The sequence below is a fragment of the Gadus morhua genome, chromosome 15, assembly GCF_902167405.1.
Source record: "Gadus morhua chromosome 15, gadMor3.0, whole genome shotgun sequence".
In the NCBI taxonomy this organism is placed as follows: domain Eukaryota; kingdom Metazoa; phylum Chordata; class Actinopteri; order Gadiformes; family Gadidae; genus Gadus; species Gadus morhua.
The window spans coordinates 20,271,152-20,294,713 of record NC_044062.1 but is presented as its reverse complement, the minus strand read 5'-3'; the positions used below and the strand labels follow the sequence as shown (position 1 = coordinate 20,294,713).

The 23,562-nt window shown below is 48.1% G+C and overlaps 1 protein-coding gene across 2 annotated transcripts in view; it reads right to left on the bottom strand.

Annotated features, from left to right (window-relative positions):
- Positions 1–21,218: 21,218 nt before the first annotated feature.
- b3gnt2b (UDP-GlcNAc:betaGal beta-1,3-N-acetylglucosaminyltransferase 2b) overlaps positions 21,219–23,562 on the bottom strand; it is a 26,036-nt gene continuing 23,692 nt past the window's right edge. For both annotated transcript variants that reach the window (XM_030378901.1, XM_030378899.1), the window contains one exon: positions 21,219–23,562. This exon is cut by the window's right edge and continues 1,784 nt beyond it. The gene's annotated coding sequence lies outside the window, so the exon portion shown is untranslated.

Genomic DNA, 23,562 nt, shown 5'->3' with positions numbered 1-23,562 from the left:
TCCGCATCTTACCTTGCCTTTGCAGGGAGAGGCTGAAAGGGATCAGAGGTAGACAATAAGTTAGCTTTGAATTTGGTAATGAATTCAGTGAGGTAATCTATAAATGGTAAATGAATAAACCATAACTTGTCAACAATTGTACTTTAGTGTAACACGTCAGCAGAGTTGACAAATACTCACAGCCAAAGACATAAGTAAACAAAAAATGTAGTTCTAACAGAAATATTGAATGTCAATCTTGATTAAAAAAAGAAAAAAGATTGTGCAGAGACTAAATATTATAAGACAATTAACCTAATTAATTTTTTTTAAAATGAGATGAGATTACTTTACTAGTTACAGCATTTGAAAAGTAACTTCACTACTTATACTTTACTTTCCCGGTTCTTAATTTACTGTGTAGATAAATGGACAAACATCATAACTCTATCGTCACCTTGCTATGATAGGCTAACGTGCCGAGGCAAGCATCCTATGCCACACGATTATACATTTTAAAAGGTTTGTGTGGCATAGGATAGGATTTCCCCTTGTTAATTTGGTTTGTGTAGAACCAGTTGCTATGGAAACGTGACGTCACACTTTAGTATATTGCCGGAGCTTGGCTTACTCCGACCGCTACGCTAGCTGGCGCTATAGCCCTTTCAACAAGTGGTAGTAGAGCCACCGGCTATTTACCCAAAGGATAAAATGTAGAAGGGCCGGTACTGCGTACCGGTGAGTACCGGCCCACTTTGAGCACTGTTCTGGGAGGAGTCGAGTCTGAGAACGAACAAGAGAGAAGAATCACTTCGGTTCGTCCTTGTTAAAAATTCGTTCATTCAAACTGATTCGGTCGCGAACGATCCATCACTAATGCACTCCCATGGCTGTAAATGCTTACCGACAAGTACTATTGCATTCTTAATTAGATTTGTAAATTGGTTCTAAGTTTGTTTTGTTTCATAGAGTAACGATTCAGAGCTGATTCATCAAAAGAGCATGTAGGGCCTTCTAGTCGACGACGCTGACAGAGCATGTAGAGCCTTCTAGTCGACGACACTAAAAAACCATGTAGAGCCTTCTAGTCTACGACAATAACAGAGCATGTAGAGCCTTCTAGTCTACAACAATAACAGAGCATGTAGAGCCTTCTGGTCTACGACAATAACGGAGCATGTAGAGCCTTCTAGTCGACAACACCAAGCATGTAGAGCCTTCTAGTCTATGACAATAACCAAGCATGTAGAGCCTTCTAGTCTACGACAATAACCGAGCATGTAGAGCCTTCTAGTCGACAACACCAACAGAGCATGTACAGCCTTCTAGTCAACAACATTAACAGACCACATAGAGCCTTCTAGTCTACGACAATAGCAGACCATGTAGAGCCTTCTAGTCTACGACACTAACAGAGCATGTAAAGCCTTCTAGTCTACGACAATATGGGATGTAAAGACTACTTGAAAAGACTTGCAAACAAAGCTCGGCCCCTCAGATGTGAGCTGAGTCACTTCTCTCAACATAGCATGAATGGCCGTACGCATTACCAGAACTGGAAAGGTGTGCAAGAAATTGATTTGCCACTCTCAATGTCGGGATTAGGGTTAGGGCCTTAAAATCGAATATGGGTGCATTTTTGTGTGATCTATTTGCAAAAAGTTATATTCCTTTTGTTTCCTCATGTTCCGGAGACCAAATACTCATAAAGGCACATTTAACTACACAATGAGGCATCATCTGTGGATGAAAAGCAGAAGAATAATGTTTGACGCTGTTGTTTTAACTGCCCAAAATGCTTATTTGCAATTATCAACAAAGTGTATTGTGCAATGTCCCTTTAAATCCAGACCTAAGCCTTCTTGGCTGATTGCTATCATGTTTTCCTTTTTCTTTGAGCTGTCTTCCTGTGTCTCTCCCCGAGGAAACATGAGCTCCATGCTTCTCCCTGTTAGATAAGCATCTCTTATTGTAAGCTGGGGCGTGCTGATTCATGGCACTGCCGCAGGGAGTGAAATCTTGTAGTAGATTTATTTGATGGACAGCTTCCTATGGTCTCTCCTGCTATTGGTCACTGTTACAGAACCATTTTGTGATGGGTATATTTCCCATGGATGGATGGATGTATGTAAACATTTATTTTTATTCAGACTACTATCTTTTTTATGTGGGATGTGGCTGCTTTTTCAAGATATGAATGTCCCATACAAATCATTACCATTCAAGGCCATCGTAACTGCAAGTTAGAATGGCAGGCCCTGGTACATGACAAAAATGACTCCAAAATTACTTATTTACCGGTTCTCTAGTTTTACTTAAGATAACTATTTGTCATTCTCAAACGCTGTTTCCTTGGAATTTACGTATATTTAAAGAAGGTCTCCATCCATTAGACTTTAGATATCTATGAACCCCACCTGAGCAACGGTCTGGGTCCTTTGGCTATAAAGAGGCCTGGAAGAGAGAGTTGACAGGGAGAACACCATCCGCACTGAGCTCCTTTACCAAGCTGGAAACTTCCTTCTGCCTTTTTCCATGGCTTGTTCATTTGAGACTGGGTGGCTGGCTGTATGATTAAGCCATTAAAGGTTGGGTATGGAAATACTATTTTTTGGCCATTTTTGCAAAATTACTTGAAATCCTTGTGCGTCCATGTACTTGGAATGGGTGGAGTCAGAGTCAGTGTTGAAGGAGAGGGGGTAGGACCATTCGAGTTGTGTGTTTTCAAAATCTGCTGGCGTTTCACAAATCCCATACCCAACCTTTAAGGGTTCAATGCTGGCAGTCATTAATCTGTAGAAGCTCAAGAAGCACAGCTCTGGCTGAAGGAAGCGGACACTGGAGTCAATACGCCTTTGATTATCATTGTTAGCTTTTGAATTTAGATCAGGAGTGGTTCTAAAGATGGAGAACCCATGATCTACTGCCTCTGATGTAACTCCAAATGAAGACTCCAGTGTCCCCGTCCATGTAAACTTTGTAAAGACAAGACTTTATATACCAAATGAAATACAACGTTAAAAGAGCATTCTGATAGGGTCATGCATGTCGTCTCTGACACATTTCTTAGTCAACCAGAATATTACAGTGCATTCAAATTTGTGTATTGGCTAAAGTGGGACTAGATGAAAATTATAAGATAAATCCATTCAAATAAGCTCTGAACTTGACATAGTCTGACTGTTATTTTTGTTATTTCATTTTCTATTCGCCACCTGTCCACCAGATGTCCGTAGACTTTTCCCTCACTTCACAGATCCTGCCAGGCCCATCTGCATCCCCTCAGTCCCCTAAACTGAGCTTCCCTGTCAATCTTACCACCTGCACCTTCTGCATCCCCCATTAGTCTATCCCAGTTTATACCAGCATACTTGCTTTGTTCCTTTGTCGTCTCATTATATTTGTCATGTCCCTCTATCATTGTTATTCCCTTGGATTAGGCTTTTTCTTTTTCCTTTGGTTGCATTTCCTGGGTTCTTGTCGGCATTTGGATCCTCTCCGTGTGGGTCCCTGCTGCCTGCCCGCACTGGTCGGGACTGAAGTTAACACATACTAGCAATATAGAAATGGAAAAAGATGAGAAAGATCAAAATTCACCAATTGAATTATAACGTAGAAGAATATACCTAGTAGCTAGCGCTTCATTTGTAGCTATCCTACCTACCTTCATAACCTCTAGCTTTTCACTGAAGCTCGAGGTAATGAATAAGAAACATATTCCTGTCAATTCTGACAGAAAAAAATAAAACTCAAACTAAGGCTAAAACCAAGAGAAACACACATGAAGAACCGTGAATTAATATAAATGAAATAATAATGATGGATTAATCACTAACAATTATATATCTCAACAGATTAAATGAAATACAAAACAGAGAAAGTACAAAATAGGCTAAATTATCAAACAATTGTGTTGGTGTATGTATGTGTGTGTGCGTTTGTCAGCACCTTTCCCTCCTGCTCATAGCTTGCAGGTGTAATAACAGACAGGTCCGCCGCCGTCCAGGTGAGAGGGAGGGACTCTCACGCCATGGCAGCTTTGGAACATTCCAGAAACCAGGTAACTTACAAAAATTGTTTGTTCTCTCAACCAGGCAGTACATAACAGCCTCCCACTGAAGTCCAGTAGACCGCTCCTTATGTCAATATAATGAAGGGTGAAGGATAGTGAGTCCAGCGTTTCTGTTGGTTGAGTTATCTTTCTGTTGTTGGCCGACAAACTAATCGCAATGCATTGCGGTCCATCTTTATAGAGAAACATCCGGAGATGTCATTTTGAGCTCATTCCGTCTCTGTCCTTTTCCTCTGTATGTTGTCTTTAGAGATGATAGACTATGACAGAAACTCAATTTATTTGCTTGTGTGTCTTAGCTTGTATATGTGTGCATGCATGTTATGACACAATGTCTTCTCTCATGTATGTTGTTTTGTCTTTTTGTGTTTGCGTACAAGTGTGTGTGAGTGTGTGTGTGTGTGTGTGTGTGTGTGTGTGTGTGTGTGTGTGTGTGTGTGTGTGTGTGTGTGTGTGTTGTGGTAACCCCTCCCCCAAGGTGCCAGGCTCCACGTACGAATCACACGAAAGCGATGGGTTAAGCCGAACTTGGCATTTATTTAACTCAAGTCACAGAATGCGTTCTCGCTCCAGGGTCTCCGTGAGCCTCTAGTCCTTGGGTGGGTTGCGTATCCCGACGTGTCCCTGCTCCCGCTCCGTGGTCCCTTTTAAGCCGGTTCCGGGTCTTCCTCCTCCCAGCCGCCAGGTGTCCCCCATCTCGCTGATTGGGGGGAAAGACTCAGCTCCCTGTCGCCGGCTGGTGGGTGGCGGCGGTATACCCCGTTCACCACTGTTCCTCGGACGCACCCGGGCCGAGGTTTCAGGGGCGGGATGCCACACTCCTCCACCGCTTGCTCAGGCCTCTGGTTTCCGGGGAACCCCCCCAGGCAGGCATCCCGGCGTGACAGGGCGTCGGCGTTGGCGTGCTCCCTGCCCGATCGATGGTCCACCTTGAACCGGAAGTTCTGGAGGGCCAGGAACCAACGTCACCCGGGCGTTGGTGTCCTTGGCCCCAGCCATCCATTTCAGGGGGGCGTAGTCGGTGACCAGGGTGAACTCCCTCCCTAGGAGATAGTACCTGAGTTTTTCGAGGCTCCATTTGATGGCCAGGGCTTCCTTCTCCACGGTTGAATAATTTCGCTCGTTGGGAAGGAGCTTCCTGCTGATGAAGGTTATGGGGTGTTCCTCTCCGGCCCGGATCTGGGACAAGACCCCCCCGAGTCCCACCTCCGAGGTGTCCGTGTGAACTGTCATGGGAAGAGTGAAGTCAGGGGTTATCAGTACCGGCTCTGAACAAAGGGCCTTGCGGAGCGTCCCGAAAGCCCGGTTAGCTCCCTCAGACCAGGTGATTCGGTCCGGTAGGGCCTTTCGGGTCAGGTCATTCATGGGGCTGGCCAGAGTGGCAAACCCGGGTATGAACCGCTGGTAGTACCCTACCAGTCCCAAGAACGCCTTCACCTGTTTCTTGGTGCAGGGTTGAGGCCAGTCCCGTATGGAGGCTACCTTACTGACCTGTGGCCGCACGGTTCCCCTCCCTACCTGGTACCCCAGGTACGTCGTCTCCTCCCGCCCGAGACGACATTTGGCCGGGTTGGCGGTGAGGCCCGCCTTTTGCAGCCCTCCCAGCACGGCCCTTAGCTGGCTGACGTGGACATCCCAGCTCGGGCTGTAGATGATAATATCATCAATGTAGGCTGCCGCGTAGGCCTGGTGGGGCCTCAGGAGCTGGTCCATCATCCATTGGAAGGTGGCCGGGGCGCCATGTACTCCGAAGGGGGGGACGGTGTACTGATACAGCCCCCCGGGGGTGGAGAAAGCTGTCTTCTCTCGGGCCGCTCGTGTCAACGGCACCTGCCAGTACCCACTGGTCAGGTCCAGGGTCGAGAGGTACCGCGCCGGCCCCAGGCGTTCTATCAGTTCGTCGACGCGGGGCATGGGGTAGGCGTCAAACTCAGACGCCTCGTTTAGCCTCCTGAAGTCGTTGCAGAAACGATAGGTCCCGTCTGGTTTGGGCACGAGGACCACCGGGCTGCACCAGGCGCTGCGCGACTCCTCGATCACCCCGAGCTGCAGCATCCGGCGTACCTCGGTCTGTATGGCCTCCCTCTGGGCCTCCGGGATCCTGTAGGGTGGGACTCTCGCCCTCACGGCGTCGTCCGGATGTCGTGGTGGGTGACCGTGGTCCTCCCTGGCAGGTTGGAGAACACGTCCCGGTGCTGCATGACAACCTCGTCGAGGTCGTTCTTCTGGGCCGGGCTGAGGTCCTCCCCCACCGGGACCTCCGGGATCTCCCTCCGGGCCGCCAGCGCCAGGGGAGCGGGGTCGGTGGGTTTCTGCTCCCCCCCCTCCACTGCTTCAAGATATTGACGTGGTAGAGTTGGGTCGGCTTTCGCCTCCCTGGTTGACGGACTCGGTAATTTACTTCCCCCACGCGTTCCACCACCTCGTAGGGTCCCTGCCACTTGGCCAGGAACCGGCACTCCGCCGTGGGAACCAGGACCAGGACCAGGTCTCCCGGCTGAAAGGTCCGCAGCTGGGCTCCTCGATTGTAGACCCTCGCCTGGGCCTGCTGCGCTCGCTGGAGGTGTCCCCGAACGATGGGCCACACCAGGGCCATGTGGTCTCTCACCTGCTCCACGTGGTCCACGGTGGTGCGGTGGGGGGACGGCTGGCTCTCCAAGGCCTCCTTCGCTATGTCCAGGATCCTGCGGGGCCATCGTCCATACAGCAACTCGAAAGGGGAGAATCCGGTGGACGCCAGGGGAACCTCCCGTACTGCAAACAGCACGTGAGGTAACAGCTGGTCCCAGTTCTTCCCGTCCACGTGCATTGGCTTCTTGAGCATTTGTTTCAGCGTTTTATTGAAGCGCTCGACCAGGCCATCCGTCTGGGGGTGGTAGACCGAGGTCCGGAGCTACTTCACCTGCAAGAGTCTGAGTACCTCTTCCATCACCCGTGACATGAAACACGATCCCTGATCTGTGAGCACGTCCTTAAATATCCCCATCCGGCTAAAGAGAAGCATTAGCTCACGGGCGACCGCCTTGGCGGTGGCGGCGCGCAGGGAAAGAGCCTCGGGGTACCGGGTGGCGTAATCTACCAGCACCAAAATATAGCGGTGTCCCCGGCTGGTCTTGGGAAGGGGCCCCACAATGTCCAGTGCTATGCAGTCGAAGGGGGTGTCTATAATCGGCATGGGAATGAGGGGGTTTCGGGCTGTGGTCCGGGGGGCTACCCGCTGGCACTCGGGGCACCCCTGACAGTGGCGCTCAACATCCCTCTTAACCCCCGGCCAATAGAACCTCGCGAGGACCCGTTCCCGGGTTTTGTCCATGCCCAGATGGGCCCCCAGGAGGTGGGTGTGGGCCATGAAGAGCACCTTGCTGACGTAGGGGCGGGGCACCACTAACTGCTCTCTCACTCCCCCCTCTCCTGTCGCTACTCGGTATAGTAGACCCCCCCTAGTGCTGAAGTGTGGGTGTGGTAGGTGACTCACCGAGTCTCGGGTCTGCCCGTCGTGGACCAGGATGTGGCTCCAGGCGTGTTTTAGGGCCTCGTCCTGGAGCTGGGCGGTGGCGAACTGGCCGGGTCGGGCCGAGCCTTCCCCCCTCCCCGGTAAGAAGTCCGAGAACTTGGTGAGGGGGGAACTCTCCGGTCCCTCCGGGGGGTCTGGCTGCTCGGAGGCCGTGAGGGTCTCCGGGGTGTCGGGGGAAGGTTCCGGCGGGTCCTCTCCCCGTGTGAAACGGGGACCCCGGTGGAGAAGGTCCGTTCCCCTCTGACCCCTGGTCCTCCGCCGTCAGCTCTCCCGGGGACGATGGGAGCCGGGTGGCCCCGTAGGCCTGCCGAGCTTCCCTCGCCCCTCTGCGGGGCGGGCCTCTCCTGTTCCGGATTTCCCGCGCCGGGTCCCACAGCGGGTGGAAAATCGGGCAGTCCCTCCCGATTAACAGCGGCACCGGTAGGTGGCTTTACGATCCCCGCCCGGGTCGTGAACACCCCGTGTGGGGTCCAGACGACCACATGGCAGGTCTCATACGTCCAGGTATCCCCGTGTACGCAGGCCACCTCCATGGGTTCCCCCACCTTCCCACCCACCAAGTCGGGGCGAAGGAGGGTAACCACGCTGCCGGTGTCCAGAAGGGCCTGCGTGTCTCTGGTCATCACCCGCGCCGGGATGGTCGGACTTCCGGACGTCCCCTGCGCCCAACAGGTCGCCAGCATACAGGTTCGGCCCGCCCACCGGTCCGCGTAGGCCGATGGCATCGACACGTCCCGGTCTCCCGGCGGGTTGAGGGCGGGATGAGGGCGGGAGCCAGGTCGCGTGTCCCCTTGGGTCTTGGCGGGTCTCGACGCGACGGGGGGTGGAGACGTGTCTGGCGCTCAGGTGCCGGGCCACCTGCCAGTTCTCGAGCTGTCGTACCAGGTCATCCACGGTGTCGAGATGGTAGTCGGCCAGCATGCGTCGGGCGTCCGGCGGGAGCCGCCGAAGGGTGTTGTCGATGATTACCCTGTCGATAGGGCTGGGTCCCTCTCTCGACGCCAGCCACCGTTTCACCAGCCGGCTGTGTTGGGCGATCTGCGTTCGTACAGCTCCCCGAACATCGAACCACCAGTCATGGACACGTTGTGCGCGCGCCGCGAGGTTGTGTCCGTAATAAGCCAGTATCGCCTGTTTGAGGTCCGGGTACTGTCGGGCGGCCTCCGCCGGCAGGTCCTGGCTCGCCTGCGGTGCCCAGTGAGGAACGGCGCCACGATATGCGCCCACTGCTCCTCCGGCCAGCTTTCCCTCTGGGCGGTCCGTTCGAAGACCTCGAGGTACGCCTCCACGTCGTCGTCGGGTCCCAGCTTGGTGAGCCGGCTGGTCGGGGCGGCGGACGGCGCGGCGCGGACGGCGTGCTGGGTGAGCCGCAGCACGGCCTCGCGGAGCAGGGCGATGCTCGCGGAGGTCTCCCGCTGCTGTTGCTGGGCGGTCGACGCCGCGGTTCCGTCCGGATTCTGCATGTCGTGATGGTGGCATAGTGGGATCGCTCAGAGTGCCTGCATTCTCCACCAAATGAGGTAACCCCCTCCCCCAAGGTGCCAGGTTCCACGTATGAATCACACGAAAGCGATGGGTTAAGCCGAACTTGGCATTTATTTAACTCAAGTCACAGAATGCGTTCTCGCTCCAGGGTCTCCGTGAGCCTCTAGTCCTCGGGTGGGTTGCGTAATCCCGACGTGTCCCTGCTCCCGCTCCGTGGTCCCTTTTAAGCCGGTTCCGGGTCTTCCTCCTCCCAGCCGGCAGGTGTCCCCCATCTCGCTGATTGGGGGGAAAGACAGGGTGCTCCCTGTCGCCGGCTGGTGGGTGGCGGCGGTATACCCCGTTCACCACTGTTCCTCGGACCCACCCGGGCCGAGGTTTCAGGGGCGGGATGCCACAGTGTGTGTGTGCAGGGGCGCCGAAAAGGGGGGGTAAAGGAGACGGATTCTAGGGGCCCATGATGGAGGGGGGCCCAGAGAGGCCCCTAATGATGATGAAATTATAATACAGAAATTATTATACTATTCTTTTCATGGGGCCCAAAATCCCTAGCGGCGCCCCTGTGTGTATGCATGGGTGTGTGCGTATAAACTTACGTGTGAGCCTGCCTCCAAAAAACTACAGTCTTGAGGAGGAATGTCACAGTGATGTCTTTACTTTCATGGGATTGACAACCTCTAACCTCCCCTCAGTAGGTATAAGCAAATTGACATAAAATCAGCAGCATAATCTAAATGAAACGTATTCAATTAGAGTTACATGCATTTTGTAAACTGAGGAAATTCTCTGTTTAGAGTACATTTTAAACATTTGGTGTTAGGACTACATAAAGTCAAGAAGAATATCTGAATATTTGACTTTATTTTTTTGTTCATCTTTTGGAAGTAAACGTTCACTGGCAGAACATGACAGTTACTCAGATGCACCTGTAAAAATTTGTTTCTGAACCTTGAAGTCTCATGTTCTTTTCTGGGTCTCATCTTCTTATCTCTGCATGCCAAGTCACTGGGTTCACGCACATGGCCTTTCTTATCACAGCCATGCAGATGACACACAGACTAATGCCCCTCCCTTCTGGCTGGTCTGTCTGCCTGCACCATTTAACCTCTGCAGCTCATCCAGAGTGCAGCAGCCCGGCTGGACTTCAACCTGTCCGAGTTCACCCCATCTACACAGCTTCTCAGCATCATGCACTGGCTACTAGAGGCTGATTGAATCCCTTTCAAGTCACTGGTACCGGCCTCCCATGCTGCCACTGGCCCAGCCTTCATCTAGCACTTGGTCAAATTATTACACTACGCTCTGCGATGGCCAAACGGCCTGCTACTGCCTCACTACAAGGGGACCCACTGACACTGAACAAAATCCTGATTGTTTCCTTTCCTAGCTCAGGTTGAAACCCTAAGCATCTTCTATCACAGACTAAAAACTCATCCGTTCAGAACGCATCTTGGCCCATGTAAAAATCTAAAACATTTTTTGCATAAAACATATAGCACTTGAAGCAGTTTGCTTATTTGAACAATTGTATGTACGAATTGTATCTCTTACCACCTTGGATGTGATGTGGTTACTGCACTATTATATGTCAGGTTAGGGCTGGGTGATATTGCAAAAAATATTATCACGTATAATACCATTGTAAACTAAATCTAAACAAGGTCATTGGAAATTGGACAGGAACTAGTTTTACTTTCTACCCAGCCTCATATTTGGTCATTTTAAGGGCAAGGATTCAAATCGTTATTCATTGACACTATAAAAATACAATAAAAGAGTTTTGTTCATTTTTTGAAAATACCAGAGCATTCAAAGACTGTTGTTGAATGTTGGCTCTGCCCTCAGACAGGTCTGCATGCATCTTCTGAGCTCAATACAGTGAGAAAGGCAATTTAGCACCTGACCAGATGAGCTATGAGAGGGAACATTAGGTCACGTGAATAAATAATGTGTTTCCACCACTGCAGACACAGAAAGAAAATAAGAAACTGGAAGAAAAAAAAACCCAGACAAACAGGATTTCATGTTTGATTTTTGATTTTTGCTTCAATCAAATTGGGAAGAGGGGAAACAAAAGGCTTGATTTATAGAACAGCAAAACCATAAAAGAGGAGATGTAAGAGAGAAAAGGAGAGAGGGAGGAGGGAGACGGCGAGAGGAGGAGGAGTAGAGTGAAAGGAAAATGCAAGATGCAACTGTGCGCATCATGCCCTGATGCCCGTTGTGTTCACAGACACGTGGCCTATCACACAGCACTCAGTCCTGCTCAGCTCTGTCTTTGTGTCTCTGTATCTCTCGGTTTCCCAACCACTTTTCAGCGGCACCCTGTGATGATATACATCACAATCACATCAATGTAAACCTTAACCAGAGATTGTGGACAAATGATACATGAATAAATTATAATTGTATTTTACAGCTACCTATACATTATTACATATATATTTTTATAGTTAGCTAAGAGTTTATTGTTTTACATTATATTGTATATATATTGTGTTGTGTTTCTGTAAGCTACTGGAAATTCAATCTCCTCGAGGGAGTAATCCCAAAAGGATCAATAAAGCCAGTCTAAGTCTATATTATGTATATATGTAGAGAGAGAGAGAGAGAGAGAGAGAGAGAGAGAGAGAGAGAGAGAGAGAGAGAGAGAGAGCAAGATGAAAATAAACAGACAAAGAGAGTGAGAACATATAAGCTTTATTATGATATTTATAATAATGTAATGTGTAATGATTACTAAAAATAAATATTGTCCATTTACAATTAGATATAATATAATGCTGCATTCAGTGCACATTTGCTAATGCTATGTATCAATAATAGATTATATTCACTTAGAAGGTATCAGGCTTTTTATCACAGTCATTAACCTCATTCATAGTATAAGCGTTGTTTCTTATTCCTATTTGGAATAAAACACAGCATTCCCGAGCGTCCGTTTCTACATATCCCAGCACCAGAACTCCAGTACAATTAAGAAGAAGAAAGGATGGAGAGAGAGACAGAGAAAAACACACAATTACATGATTGATTAGGTATCTGACTGAAAGAAAAGGCTAGGTTTTTCGACTAATGTCCCAGCCTGACCTAAAAAAGAATGACTGAGAGCAAGATGAGGGATGCCGGCTTTGGCCACTTGGTCTGGGATGATTCATGAGTCATTTATTGCATTACTCTTTTTCTAGTTGTCTTCCTTCTTTCTTCATTAGGCTGATGTCATGTTCAGGGTTCAGGCTCCCAAAGTGTAATGGACCAAGAACTGGTGGTGCTTGCATTTCTTTCTAAAAATATATATTTTGTTACCAGTTTAGCAATTGATTCGCTGTGAATCCTAAACTAAATACCGAAAGCAACCTTCTCTAACCTAACACCTAAACTCACCATCTCATAACCTTATTCATCAACGCGTTAAGCCCCCACTAACCTCATATAACCATCTCTAATTTAATACCTTAATGTAACAATCTCTAACCTCACAACTAAATGAACCATCGCTAACCTAATACCAAAACGTCCTCATCTCTAACCTAATACCTAAATGTTACCTATAATCTAAAAACGACGAATCTGCTATCCTAGCAGTGCGGTCCATCTAGTATCGATACAAAATATTGCCAAGTACAGCGCCGCAATTCACACTCTCTCCAGTAGTCGTCGCAAATGGGCAGGTTAACTAATAATGACATTTATAGCAGAATACACAACTTAATTTTCCGCATTTGCACATGGAGCAAAATAACTGTATTTTGAATTTGGATAGAGAAAGGTTTGTCTTGGAGGACCAAAGGAATACTCATTAAGCGGACAGAGTGACAGTCATCTTCTGCACCCATTGTAAGCACTTGTTTTCTCCTGGGGCATGCCACAAGGGTTGAGTAACAGCAGTGGAAAAACAGTTTTTTTACATTTAGGCTGCAAAATGTCGCTGTCGTGGAATGATTTCCAAATGTAGAGCCGGAGTGTAGATTTTAAAGAGAAGATATTGAAATGGCATGCAGGCCGTCATGTAGGCCTACAGGCATTTATTTTTCATCTGATCTTATTAAATATTCTGTTTCATAACACAGGAGCCAGGTATGCTGTTGGTAGAATGGGTGATGTTTTCATAATTTTTACAGTTTTACAGACGGACAGATAACTTAAAAACAATGTAATGTTTGAATACCCAGCTGTAAGGCCACCTCTCACATTGACAGGCAGACACTCAGGCACTGCTGCATTCCGGCACCAGCATTGTGGCGGAGCGGGAAGACTTCTGCGGCGACGTGGGAGGGTCAATTCACTGGTCTGAATCAAGTGACTACACCAAAGTCTGGTGATTTGGTGGCATTGGCAACCATTCATAATCCTTTCTCCTCCCCTGGGTGATTTGGGAGAAATGGTTCCTCTTTGGATGAGAAGGGACACGTGAACACATGACTACCAACATAGTCACATCAGTTTAAAGGAGAGCCAGACACCCTGACTCCAGGTTTTGAATGCAGGGCAGTGCTGCCAGCTGTAGGCCCACACACTCCTTTAACTCGGTTTCTATAAGCGTAGGACGGGTCCTCCTATCCCCTCTGTATGAGGAGCTGTGGCAGATCGGAGCACCTTCAGCCACAAATTAATTTCCCTCAGGTGCAAGACAGCGTGCTTCGAGTGCTCCTTTGTGCCGGCAGCCATTAAACAATGCAGTATTATACAGAATGCAGTATATCATACTGCTCTGTGCATGTATATGCGTATATATTTGTGTATATGTATATATATTGTTGCAGACGGCAAGGAGGAGTGAGGGGAGTGGTATATCTGGCATCCTGCTGGCTCCACCCTCAAGCCTTATATGGACTTCCTTCCTTTAACGATGCAAGCCTGGGGATCATTAAGCAGGGGTGCTTGGGCTTCAAGGGCTACCTAACTATAGACAGGAGCTGTGTGATCTTCGAGGGCTAGCACCTACAGAGTATGTCTGATCGTCTGGAAGTGCTTTACGGCCGACGAGAGAGAGATAGGGGGAGAGTGAGTGGATTGATTAAAGGTCCCATGACATGAAAATCTCAATTTATGAGGTTTTCTAACATAAATATGAGTTCCCCTAGCCTGCCTATGGTCCCCCAGTGGCTAAAACTTGCGTTTGGTGTAAAACGAGCACTAGCTGTTCTGCTCGCCTTTGAAAAAACGGAGGCTCAAGCGCGCTGATTTGGAATGTCTGTATTCATGACGTCACCAAGAATCTCAGCTCCTCCCCTTACTCTGCCTGGCCCGCCCAGAGACGTTGGCCCGCCAATGAGACTCGACCGTGCGAGCGCCACATGTGTGTGTGTGTGTGTGTGTGTGTGTGTGTGTGTGTGAATACACACACTGTAACGCAAGTGTTTCTTGCCGGTTCTTTGACGTGTCTTGTATTTCCACAACGAGACTGTTGTGGGGGTTATCTGAGCCATGGTTGAGAAGAAATTGGGGGAAAGGAACTTTGGCTTTGACTCGCTGAAGTACATGAACTGCGACTTGCCGCCGGTTGCCGCGAGGCACCATCGCCCGGCAGCGGGCAGCCGGCAGCAGGCAGCGCGCGGTTCAGTCGATTTCAGGTTGATGTGAAAGTGGAAGAACCAGAGACGTCGCAGAACCCGACAAAGTCGTTTGTGATTAATAATATCGTCTGGAGGCGCACACAGCTTTTGGCCGTGATAATGTGTATTAAATGATACAGATTTCTATGTATTATATGATATTATTTAGATATAGAGCTCCAGGACTGTAACGCAAGTGTTGTACACTTCCTCGTCGGACTCTCGTCTCTGGTATTTCTACAACGAGACTCGTATTGGGGGTTATCTCAGCCAAGGTTGAGAATGAATTGGGGGGAAGGAACTTTGGCTTTGACTCCCTCAAACACATGAACCACGACATGGAGGAGAAAGGGTTTGTTGGCGGCGAATGTCTCCCGCTTGAGCCCCGCTGAGGGACCACCGCCGGAGGCGGAGGTTCCTAAGACCGGCAACGATCCCTTTCTCCTCCTTGTCGCGGTTCAGTCTACTTCACTTTGATGAGGACGTTGAAGAACCAGGAACGTCGGAGAACCCAACGAGGTCGTTTGAGATTCATAATATCGGCTCACACAGCTTTTGGCCGTGATAATATATATTATATGATATATCTATGTAGGCTATATGATAATATTTAGATATAGAGCTCCAGGACTCCCGTCGGTTCTAGAATATTTACAGAACACGGCTAAAGGCTGTGTGCGCCTCGCCATTGCGATACATCCACTGTAAACAGAGCGCATGGTGCCGTGGCTGCAAGCTGCTCAGGGCCACACCCCCGACCTCCTCCTTGACCCGCCTCGCTCCTCCTCATTTGGATTATAGCTACAGACACCAAAACAGCGCATTTGGGGGAAGCTCAATGTGCGACTGGCTCGGAGTGGCTGTAACTCTGCACCACGGCTGAATTTCGGGAACGTCTTTGAATACTGAGTTAGTTGCCCACTAATACCTATATTAAAGAATACATAAAATAGCATGTCATGGGACCTTTAAGGATTACGGATTGGACCCTAACAGAGGTGGATGACCCTTTTCCCACCCTGGAAGTTGTATTTACTCTGTAAATAAATCAACCTGACTTTGAACTGCTCTGTGTTGTGTGGTTTATTATTTAACATGTGGTTTATTATTTAACTAACTGGAAACCCCGCACCCATGAGCCTGCCACAATATGTAAGTATGTATGTATGTAAGTGTATGTGTGTATGCATATATATATATATATATATATATATATATATTAGGGCTGTCAGTTAAACGCGTTATTAACAACGTTAACGCAATCCAATTTTAACAGCGTTAATTTTTTTATCGTGCGATTTTTTTTTTTTTTTTCTTTTCTTTGGCTCAAAACAAAGAAGCAGTAGCCTGACTGCTATGCTCAAGGCAGTATGTTTGTATGTTCATCGTTTAATTGCACTATAGGCATTTTTTTGTATCTTCCTGTTTTGATCAGTATTTACTGATCGGCTTGCCTTGTGCAAATGTTTTTTTATTGATAACAACATTGGCATATTGCCAATGTTGTTATCAATAAACAAACATTTGCACAAGGCAAGCCGATGCACTTCTCCATGTTGATAAGAGCATTACAATTAGAACAATTAATGGGACAAAGAAATCAAGGGATATTTAGCATAGAAAAAAGATTTGCGATTAATCGTGAGTAAACTATGACAATGTGATTAATCGCGATTAAATATTTTAATCGCTTGACAGCCCTAATCCTCATCCTCATCATCTCATCGTCATCCGCTTATCCGGGGTCGGGTCGCGGGGGGAGCAGCTCAAGCAGGGGGCCCCAGACTTCCCTTTCCCGGGCCACATAGACCAGCTCTGACGGGGGGATCCCGAGGCGTTCCCAGGCCAGTGTTGAGATATAATCTCTCCACCTAGTCCTGGGTCTTTCCCTGAGGTCTCCTCCCCACTGGACGTGCCTGAAACACCTCCCAAGGGAGGCGCCCAGTAGGCATCCTTGCCAGATGCCCGAACCATCTCAGCTGACTGCTTTCTAAGTAAAGGAGCAGCGGCTCTAATCCGAGTTCCTCACGGATGGCTGAGCTTCTCACCCTATCCCTAAGGGAGACGCCAGCCACCCTTCTGAGAAAACTCATCTCGGCCGCTTGTACTCTCGATCTCGTCCTTTCGGTCATCACCCAACCCTCATGACCATAGGTGAGGATAGGAACGAAGATCGACCAGTAGATCGAGAGCTTTGCCTTGCGGCTCAGCTCTCTTTTCGTAACAACGGTGCGGTAAAGCGAACGCAATACCGCCACCGCTGCTCCGATTCTCCGGCCAATCTCACGCTCCATAGTACCCTCACTCGCGAACAAGACCCAGAGGTACTTGAACTCCTTCACTTGGGCTAAGGACTCATTTCCTACCCGGAGTAAGCAATCCACCGGTTTCCTGCTAAGAGTCATGGCCTCAGATTTAGCGGTGCTGATCCTCATCCCAGCCGCTTCACACTCGGCCGCCAGCCGATCCAGTGAGTGCTGAAGGTCACAGGCCGATGATCCAATGAGGACCACATCATCTGCAAAAAGCAGTGACGAGATCCTCAGACCACCGAACTGCAACCCCTCCCCACCACGACTACGCCTCGATATCCTGTCCAGGTATATCACAAACAGGATTGGTGACAAGGCGCAGCCCTGGCGGAGACCAGCACCCACTGAGAACAAAACTGACTGGCTGCCGAGGACGCGAACACAGCTCTCGCTTTGGGAGTACAGAGATTGGATGGCCCTGAGGAGAGACCCCCATACTCCCGCAGCACCTCCCGCAGTTTCTCCCGGGGGACCCGGTCATACGCCTTCTCCAGATCCACAAAACACATGTAGACCGGATGGGCATACTCCCAGGCCCCCTCCAGGATCCTTGCGAGAGTGAAGAGCTGGTCCGTAGTTCCACGTCCGGGGCGAAAACCGCATTGTTCCTCTTCAATCTGAGGTTCGACGATCGGCCGAACCCTCCTTTCCAGCACCTTGGAGTAGACTTTACCAGGGAGGCTGAGAAGTGTGATACCCCGGTAATTGGCACAAACTCTCTGGTCCCCCTTTTTGAACAGGGGAACCACCACCCCGGTTTGCCACTCCTTTGGCACTGTACCCGACTCCCACGCGATGTTGAATAGGCGTGTCAACCATGACAGCCCCTCAACACCCAGAGCCTTTAGCATTTCTGGCTGTATCTCATCAATCCCTGGGGCTTTGCCACTGCGGAGATGTTTGACTACCTCAGTGACCTCCACCAGGGAAATTGACGACGAAACACCATCAACCTCGAGCTCTGCCTCCAACATAGAGGGCGTGTTATTCAGATTCAGGAGTTCCTCAAAGTGTTCCTTCCAACATCCGACAACCTCCTCAGTTGAGGTCAACAGAGTCCCATCCTTACTGTACACAGCTTGGATGGTTCCCCGTTTCCCCCTCCTGAGGTGCCGGATAGTCTTCCAGAAACACTTTGGTGCCGACCGAAAGTCCTTCTCCATGGCCTCTCCGAACTTCTCCCACACCCGCTGCTTAGCCTCCGACACGGCAGCAGCTGCAGCCCTTCGAGCCTGTCGGTACCCCTGCAACCGAGTCAGGAGTCCTCTAGGATATCATATCCCGGAAGGCCTCCTTCTTCAATCGGACGGCTTCCCTGACCACCGGTGTCCACCACGGTGTCCGAGGGTTACCGCCCCTTGAGGAGCCTAAGACCCTGAGGCCACAGCTAGCCACCACAGCTTCAGCAATGGAGGCTTTGTACACTTATGAGCACCCTTATGTTCAAACATGGTGTTCGTTATGGATAATCCATGACTAGCACAGAAGTCCAATAACAAACGACCGCTCGGGTTTAGATCAGGGAGGCCGTTCCTCCCCACCACGCCTCTCCAGGTGTCTCCATCGTTGCCCACGTGGGCGTTGAAATCTCCCAGCAGAACTACGGAGTCCCCTACTGGAGCCCCATACAGGACTCCATTCAGGGTCTCCAAGAAGGCCGAGTACTCTGAACTTCTGTTTGGTGCATACACACAAACAACAGTCAGAGTTTTCCCCCCTGCAACCCTTAGGCGCAGGGAGGCGACCCTCTCGTCTACCGGGGTAAACTCCAACACCGCGGCGCTCAGCCGGGGATTTATGAGTATCCCCACACCCGCCCGGCGCCTCACGCCCTCGGCAACTCCAAAGAAGAATAGAGTCCAACCCTTATCCAGGAGTACGGTACCGGAGCTGAGACTGTGCGTGGAGGTAAGCCCCACCAGATCTAACTGATAGCGCTCCACCTCCCTCACAAGCTCCGATTCCTTTCCCCACAGCGAGGTGACATTCCACGTCCCCAGAGCCAGCTTCTGGGTCTGGGGACGGGTCTCGACGGACCAGGGGTCTGGTCCGTCGAGACCCCTGACCTTCGCTGCCACCCATGTGGCTGCGCACCCGACCCCAACGGGTCTTGCCACAGGTGGTGGGCCCATGGGATGAAGAGAGGGGGGGTGCCACGTAGTGTGTTCGGGCTGTGCCCAACCGGGCTCCGTGGCAAACCCGGCCACCAGGCGCTCGCCATCGAGCCCTCCGTCTGGGCCTGGCTCCAGACGGGGGCCCGGGCTTCCTCCGGGCCGGGTCACATCTCCTCTTTTTTCGATGTTCATTGGAGTTTTTGAACCATTCTTAGTCTGGCCCCTCACCTGAGACCACTCTCCATGAGAGACCCTACCAGGAGCACAAGGCTCCAGACAACACAGCCCTCAGGTTCACAGGGACACGCAAACCTCTCCACCACGATAAGGTGACGGTTCCAGGAGAGGCGACAGCCCTAATATATATATATATATTTTAGGGCTGTCAAGCGATTAAAAAAAAAATCGAATTACAGGCTCTACGATTAATTAATCTAAATGAATCGCATACTTACATTTTTCTAAGAAAGTATTTCAAAATAATTTAATTCAAGTAAATTATGGGTGATTCAAGAATAATAGACAATAATAGACTTTAAAGTTCAATGTCTCTTTTATTTTAAACATGTCTTTCATTAACATACGGTGCATTTTAAGATCAAATTAATAACATTTCCATCTCACTCAAGATTCAATGCATCTCAGTCGAGTGTGGCTTGACGAGGCTGGCTGCTAGCATGGAGGCTGCTAGCGCCAGCTTCAGGGGCTGTGGCAGCTACCTGCGAGCTTGATGTATTGCGTTGAGGTGGTATTTAAGGGTTGATGAACTCAGGTGATAGGAAAATTCCTTACTACAGAGATTGCAGATAACGGTGTTCCTATCTACAGAACAATATCCTATTACCTCCCGCAACCTGTAGAGGCCCTCGTTCGTTCGTTTTGGATACGTTCCAATGGATCGTAATCCAACCCAGTCGCCAAAAGCTGTGGTGGGTTTTGAAAGTACCCAAGAAAACCGAGACCTGCGTCTCTGAGGTTTACCCCCGAGACTCCGTTTTCAAAACAGCCCAATTTGGCGAGAAAACCGTGAAGCTTGCAACCCTGCATCACCGTCACCTTCGCCATACTGGCAGCGATGGGAAGTCTCCAAATAATTATAATTTATGTATTTTATAACCAGGAAATGTCCTTGTTGGTTGTGCTTTCTTCAGGCGCCTCCACAGCGCTACGCGCGGATGCTGTAGGTATAACACGCTATTTTACGTTGAAATGCGATGCGTTCACGAAGACGTTCACTACCAACGCCGTATGCTTTTGGCTACTGGGTTGCTTGTCCTCACTGTAGCATTTACTTATTATACCTCTTCCTTCGCTGATGCTGTGCTATCACACAATAAGTTTACCTATGGGGGATTGATAAGGTGTTATCTAATTTTATCTAATCAGGCATGTCAAAGTCCTCATAACAAAGCTGGTGGCCGGTGTAAGTACCATATCAGCTCGGCTTCCAGATCGGCTCGGGGTCAATCGTCTGCTGATTACGTTACACAATATCATTGGCTGTACGCTTTAATGGGCGTATATTGTGATTGGCTGTAGCCTACGTCGGACAGTTGTGATTGGCTGTTTTGTGCTGTAGCTCTGGCTGTAGTCATAGCAACCACGAGGCAACAGCGAGCACATGTGTGAGCGAGAATAGGTCTATGTCTAGTTTCGGTTTGCCAGATTGGGCATATATCCCTTTTTTCCAGCCTAATGTGATTCAAAGTAGCCAAATCAGGCTGAAAATGTGCCCAATCTGGCAACACGGACGGCTTATCTTAACAGCCAAGATGATTCCCAACCTACAGATAGGTTGGGAATGGTCTATGTTCAAAATGAAAGATTTTACAAGCTCTTTAATTTAAGCCATAAAAAACCTTATTGCTATAGATAGCGTATTGTGTGACGTATCAGCAGACGATGGACCCCGAGCCGATCTGGAAGCCGAGCCGATATGGTACTTACACCGGGTAACCATCTCAGCCACAGACCAGTTTTGCAGTATACAATAGCGAATGTTGGACCTGTGAGGAGTCATCAAGTGCAAATCAGTCTAGAAGTGGTGTTGGGGTTTGGTTCGCCTTAAAACGGTTGATCGAGTCTGATTTATGTTCATCAAATGACACGTCTTCGAACTGTGATTAATGGATCATAGAATACAACATCCTATATTCAATCAATAGGATGAAAAATAATCAGAAGGAAATATTACAAAAAAGGCAAAATACACTTTATTGAAATAATCAAGTTATTCTAGCATGTAAAGCAATAACACGTGACATAGAATATTCATATACCTAACAAACAGTCACACTTTGGTAATCATCGCTCATTAGTGCAGTGGATGTTGAAGTATTACACTAAACAACAGGCTTTAAATACAGAGTTGTGATACAGTTACAGATGCAGAGAGGAACAGGTGTGAACTAAACTATTGGGCGTTCCAAGGAGTCAAGGCCTCTGAATTCATGGCTTCTTCATGTAAAGGTTGTCCGGGAGGAACGGAATGATTCCCAAACATCCAATTTTCCAAGTTTAATTTTATAGACATAGACAATTGGATATCCACAACTTTGAAAATTTTGAAAAATGTCTGGAAACACAATGGCCCAACATAGCAATCTACACTCACATCAAGTAAACACAAAGGGAACATGAAGAACGGCACGTTCTGACTCAACACATTGGCAGAACATTTGATAGAAATAAAATAAATAAATACTGTAGGTTTTCTGTAACATTCCTGTCATTTCTGTTCCCCAACTGCTATGGAATCTCTGTACTTGTCTATAAGAACGTGTGTGCGTTTGCCTGTGTGTTTTAGAACGTGTGTGTGTGTGTGTATTCAGAAAGAGGCCATGGATCACCAGTGGTGTCAAAAGGACCCTTAAAATGGCAACGCAAAAGCAGCCATTTAAAACCCGTAAACAATTCAAGCTGCCACCAAATGATGAGATTGCTGGGAAAACGTTGGTTCTACCAAGTGAAGAAGCATTAAGCTATTTAGAAAGACAGAACATACGTTTAAGGTGCTCATTATTTTCAGCTTTTATCACATTTTATACTATAATGTTTAGTATTTGTTCCACTTTCGTCTGTACTACATGATTGGGGTTAGGAACGTTAATATAAATTAATGAAGTGTGTGTTAATGATTTGAAAGTACTTTGGTGATTTGTCCATCCTTCTACACCATCCAAATACAACTTGACCAATTATATAACCCTGAGTTGGTATTTTGCTCCTGTCGGGGAAAGAACAAGACGATGGATCACTTGGTCTGAAGGCAAAGGCACCAGAGGCATGAAGAAGGCTTCAAGGTGTTAAATCAAGCATGCTAAAAGACCAAGTGGTACCAGCATCCCACTAGCAATAAGGCTATGGTGGTGGAGACCTGTTCACTGTGGCAGTTCACTAACCTGACCAGCAGGGTGTAGCATAACCGAGATCTATGCAGCTCGTCTTCGCCACCTTTTCATTCCTAGTCAAGTTTGAATTGTACACGTGTCAGTGAGGGGGGAAATACAACTAACAAACTAAACCAAAATGCAGAAAAACAAACCAAAAAAAACCAAAAACAAATTAAAAGACTAAAAGAATGAGGCAAATGAAGACATGGAAAACTTATAACAAAAGGAGTGGCGAAGAGGCAGAATAACAAAAAAAAAACATCCATAAGGCCCTTTAATAATATATACAGCAATAAAGCTTTGCATTGATAGTTAAAAAACAACCACTAGAATCAATACGACCATTGATAATGTACAGCAACAGTCACTGGGACCTACAGGAACCTGACGACAGATTGACAGCATTTGGATTTCTTTAGCTTTCCCCAATGTCCAGACCAGCTGGATAGGGCTTCCCTGTTACTCAAACAAACATCTCAACTCAGCCACTAAAGCATACCATCTGAAACCAAGAACGGGAGCTGTGGATTTTTAGACCAGAACAAATCTCTAATTTGGAAGAAAGTGCAATTTGGTGTGATGCTATACCTTTTTTGACTTGTATATAATAATCGTACAACTTTATTTTATTGAAATGAAAACATCAAGTAAAAAATATTTTTTTGGGTTAAAAAAATTAAGTATAAATGTTGAAGACGTACTGTTGTACAGTTCCTCAACTACAGCAGGGGTGTGGAGGTCCAGAAGTGAGTCCTACTGGAGGTACTTGGGGGGAGGAGTGTGGACGGGAGTGCCTGACTCTACAGGGAACTCTTTACTGAGGGTGGCCGGTGGAAAAAGCAGCCAGCATGTCTTGGGCTGTTGACTCACTGCAAAAATATTCATGTTAAAAGTTACTGATTTCTGACTGATATACCAGTAGGTGGGTATTTTTTCACTTCACAAATCAGCGATTTCACCTTAAAAGAAAGGAAATTGTTTTGTTTCAATGATCACTTGCCTCTTTCAGTGGATTTTTCATTATTACCAAATAAACAGCAATTTTATTTGAGTTTTGCACATTTTATAGAAAGTGAAATAATATGACCCATTTAGATTTTTTCTCTTTGCAATGTTGGAGTGCATATATGTCATACGTTCAT